This window comes from Oncorhynchus keta, chromosome 17, assembly GCF_023373465.1.
Source record: "Oncorhynchus keta strain PuntledgeMale-10-30-2019 chromosome 17, Oket_V2, whole genome shotgun sequence".
Classification (NCBI taxonomy): domain Eukaryota; kingdom Metazoa; phylum Chordata; class Actinopteri; order Salmoniformes; family Salmonidae; genus Oncorhynchus; species Oncorhynchus keta.
The window spans coordinates 58,519,020-58,524,106 of record NC_068437.1 but is presented as its reverse complement, the minus strand read 5'-3'; positions in this window follow the sequence as shown (position 1 = coordinate 58,524,106).

Below are 5,087 nucleotides of genomic sequence, written 5' to 3'. Positions count from 1 at the left end.
GGCTATCTGCTTAGTCTACTGGTAGCAAAAGTCCTCCCAACATGCTTAAACGGAACAGGGTTTTTAAAATAAAAGAGTCATACAAGCGAGTTTAAAAACTGTAGGCTTCACACACTGTAATACACGACTCTGCCCCCCCACACACACACACACACACACACAGGTACCTACAGTAAAACGTTATGTAGTTAGGTTGTAATGTGGGTCATTGGTAGTAAAAAAAAATGTAAAAGTATGTTGCTTTTTTAAACGAAAATAAATATCTTGTTAATAGTAATTACATTCATTTGTTGGGCGCTTAACTTGCCCTATTTCACCTGTACAAGCGGGTTTTATACACGTGTGAATTGCAAATGTGCCTTTTCCATATCCCAACTCCCCTGAGACACCCTCAGAGAGTGGGGTCATGGCCAGGGTCAGTCATTATCCCAACTCCCCCTGAGACACCCTCAGAGAGTGGGGTCACGGCCAGGGTCAGTCATTATCCCAACTCCCCTGAGACACCCTCAGAGAGTGGGGTCACTCCCAGGGTCAGTCATTATCCCAACTCCCCCTGGTACACCCTCAGAGAGTGGGGTCACTCCCAGGGTCAGACATTATCCCAACTCCCCCTGGTACACCCTCAGAGAGTGGGGTCACTCCCAGGGTCAGACATTATCCCAACTCCCCCTGGTACACCCTCAGAGAGTGGGGTCACTCCCAGGGTCAGACATTATCCCAACTCCCCCTGGTACACCCTCAGAGAGTGGGGTCACTCCCAGGGTCAGACATTATCCCAACTCCCCCTGGTACACCCTCAGAGAGTGGGGTCACTTCCAGGGTCAGACATGATCCCAACTCCCCTGGTACACCCTCAGAGAGTGGGGTCACTCCCAGGGTCAGTCATTATCCCAACTCCCCCTGGTACACCCTCAGAGAGTGGGGTCACTCCCAGGGTCAGACATTATCCCAACTCCCCATGAGAAACCCTCAGAGAGTGGGGTCACTCCCAGGGTCAGTCATTATCCCAACTCCCCCTGGTACACCCTCAGAGAGTGGGGTCACTCCCAGGGTCAGACATGATCCCAACTCCCCTGGTACACCCTCAGAGAGTGGGGTCACACCCAGGGTCAGTCATTATCCCAACTCCCCTGAGAAACCCTCAGAGAGTGGGGTCACTCCCAGGGTCAGTCATTATCCCAACTCCCCTGGTACACCCTCAGAGAGTGGGGTCACACCCAGGGTCAGTCATTATCCCAACTCCCCTGAGAAACCCTCAGAGAGTGGGGTCACTCCCAGGGTCAGACATTATCCCAACTCCCCTGGTACACCCTCAGAGAGTGGGGTCACGGCCAGGGTCAGTCATTATCCCAACTCCCCTGGTACACCCTCAGAGAGTGGGGTCACTCCCAGGGTCAGACATGATCCCAACTCCCCTGAGACACCCTCAGAGAGTGGGGTCACTTCCAGGGTCAGACATGATCCCAACTCCCCTGGTACACCCTCAGAGAGTGGGGTCACACCCAGGGTCAGTCATTATCCCAACTCCCCATGAGAAACCCTCAGAGAGTGGGGTCACGGCCAGGGTCAGACATTATTATCAACCTGCGACCCTGGAGAAATCAGGGTTAAGTGCCTCGCTCAAGGGCACATCGACACATTTTTCACCTTGTTGGCATCGGGATTTGAACTAGCGACCTTCCTGGTTACTGGCATAAAGCTCTAATCGCTAGGCTACTGCATTCCACGTCCGCAATTAACAAACACAACATAAAACAAAACATAACATTACATAGGCCTATCATAATATGACAAAACATCACGACAGGACAGGCAGGTTCAGGACAGGCAGGTAGGTTCAGGACAGGCAGGCAGGTTCAGGACAGGCAGGTAGAATCAGGACAGGCAGGTTCAGGACAGGCAGGCAGGTTCAGGACAGGCAGGTAGGATCAGGACAGGCAGGTTCAGAACAGGCAGGTAGGATCAGGACAGGCATGTTCGGGACAGGCAGGCAGGTTCAGGACAGGCAGGCAGGTTCAGGACAGGCAGGTAGGATCAGGACAGGCAGGTTCAGGATAGGCAGGCAGGTTCAGGACAGGCAGGTAGGATCAGGACAGGCAGGTTCAGAACAGGCAGGTAGGATCAGGACAGGCAGGTTCAGGACAGGCAGGCAGGTTCAGGACAGGCAGGTAGGATCAGGACAGGCATGTTCGGGACAGGCAGGCAGGTTCAGGACAGGCAGGCAGGTTCAGGACAGGCAGGTAGGATCAGGACAGGCAGGTTCAGGACAGGCAGGCAGGTTCAGGACAGGCAGGTAGGATCAGGACAGGCAGGTTCGGGACAGGCAGGCAGGTTCAGGACAGGCAGGCAGGTTCAGGACAGGCAGGTAGGATCAGGACAGGCAGGTAGGATCAGGACAGGCAGGTTCAGGACAGGCAGGTTCAGGACAGGCAGGTAGGATCAGGACAGGCAGAAAGGTCAGAAGTGGGAAGACTAGGAAAAACTAGAGCACAGGGAACACGCTGGTAGGACTTGACGGGACAAGACGAACTGGCAACAGATAAACAGAAAACGCAGGTATAAATACACAGGAGAGAGACCTTCCTTGCACTGTGTTAACTAACCTCCAAACGAACTTCAACTCCATACAACTCTCCTTCCATGGCCTTCAACTGCTTTTAAATGCTAGTAAAACTAAGTGCGTGCTCTTCAACCGATTGCTGCCCGCACCTGCCTGCCCGCCAGCATCACTACTCTGGACGGTTCTGACTTAGAATATGTGGACAACTACAAATATCTAGGTGTCTGGTTAGACTGTAAACTCTCATTTTTACAAAATAGCCCCCAACACTCTACTCAATGAACTGGATGTAGTGCCATCACAGTGCCATCCGTTTTGTCACTAAAGCCCCATATACTACCCACCACTGCGACCTGTATGCTCTCGTTGGATGGCCCTCACCTCCCTACTCTTCTATATGTGTGTTATTGACTGTATGTTTGTTTATGTGTAACTCTGTGTTGTTTTTGTCGCACTGCTTTGCTTTATCTTGGCCAGGTCGTGGGTTGTAAATGAGAACTTGTTCTCAACTGGCCTACCTGGTTAAATAAAGTTTTTTTTTTAAATGGTGGGGGTAGAGAGAAGCACAAGGCAGGTGAAACAGGTCAGGGTGTGACACCTGGTGGGGGGGGGGGAGAAGCACAAGGCAGGTGAAACAGGTCAGGGTGTGACACCTCGTGGCAGGTGGAGAGAAGCACAAGGCAGGTGAAACAGGTCAGGGTGTGACACCTGGTGGGGGGTGGAGAGAAGCACAAGGCAGGTGAAACAGGTCAGGGTGTGACACCTGGTGGGGGGTGGAGAGAAGCACAAGGCAGGTGAAACAGGTCAGGGTGTGACACCTGGTGGGGGGTGGAGAGAAGCACAAGGCAGGTGAAACAGGTCAGGGTGTGACACCTGGTGGGGGGTGGAGAGAAGCACAAGGCAGGTGAAACAGGTCAGGGTGTGACACCTGGTGGGGGGTGGAGAGAAGCACAAGGCAGGTGAAACAGGTCAGGGTGTGACACCTGGTGGGGGTGGAGAGAAGCACAAGGCAGGTGAAACAGGTCAGGGTGTGACACCTGGTGGGGGGTGGAGAGAAGCACAAGGCAGGTGAAACAGGTCAGGGTGTGACACCTGGTGGGGGGTGGAGAGAAGCACAAGGCAGGTGGAACAGGTCAGGGTGAGATGGATGTGTTGCTGGGCAGTGAGAGGAGACATCCAAGGCCACACATTGTCTAGTAGAACAGACAGATACACCAAAGATACACCAAAGATACACCAAAGCCCACAGACATGATTTGGTCAAAGTAGGCGATCCATCTCAATCCTATGTTCAAACACTGGGAAAATGCTAAATGCTGTCTGTCTGTCTGTCTGTCTGTCTGTCTGTCTGTCTGTCTGTCTGTCTGTTAGTCTGTCTGTCTGTCTGTCTGTCTGTCTGTCTGTCTGTCTGTCTGTCTGTCTGTGCCTCTCTGTCTGTGCCTCTATGTCTGTGTCCATAAAATTGAGAGAAGGGTAACCATTTTCCCACATCAACACTGTATCAATGCAACACTGTATAGATTTACGGGCCTCTGACCTCCAAGACATTGCTGATGGTTTGTTTCAGAAGCATAATGATGGCCATCTGGATGGGAGGCAGCCACTGTGGTCGCACTACACGGGGACCACACACACTGCCTTCAGAAGGTATTCACATCCCTTGACTTTTTCCACATTTTGTTGTGTTACAGACCGAATTTCAAGTTGATTACATTTAGAGATTTTTTTTTTACACTGGAATTATGTTGAAATAAAAATGAATAAAAATTAAAAGTTGAACTGTCTTGAGTCAACAAGTATTCAACCACTTTGTTATGACAAGCCTAAATTAATTCAGGAGTAAAAATGTGCTTAACAAGTCACATAATAAGTTGCATGGACTCACTCTTTGTAAAATAATAGTGTTTAACGTGATAGAGCTCCACCTTCTCTCCAGCCCAGGTAGTAGAGCTCCACCTTCTCTCCAGCCCAGGTAGTAGAGCTCCACCTTCTCTCCAGCCCAGGTAGTAGAGCTCCACCTTCTCTCCAGCCCAGGTAGTAGAGCTCCACCTTCTCTCCAGCCCAGGTAGTAGAGCTCCACCTTCTCTCCAGCCCAGGTAGTAGAGCTCCACCTTCTCTCCAGCCCAGGTAGTAGAGCTCCACCTTCTCTCCAGCCCAGGTAGTAGAGCTCCACCTTCTCTCCAGCCCAGGTAGTAGATCTCCACCTTCTCTCCAGCCCAGGTAGTAGAGCTCCACCTTCTCTCCAGCCCAGGTAGTAGAGCTCCACCTTCTAACCAGCCCAGGTAGTAGAGCTCCCTCCACCTTCTCTCCAGCCCAGGTAGTAGAGCTCCACCTTCTAACCAGCCCAGGTAGTAGAGCTCCACCTTCTACATTTACATTTAAGTCATTTAGCAGACGCTCTTATCCAGAGCGACTTACAAATTGGTGCATACACCTTATGACAACCAGTGGAACAGCCACTTGCATCTAAATCTTGTTGGGGGAGAAGGGGGGAGAAGGATTACTTACCCTTACTTACCCTATCCTA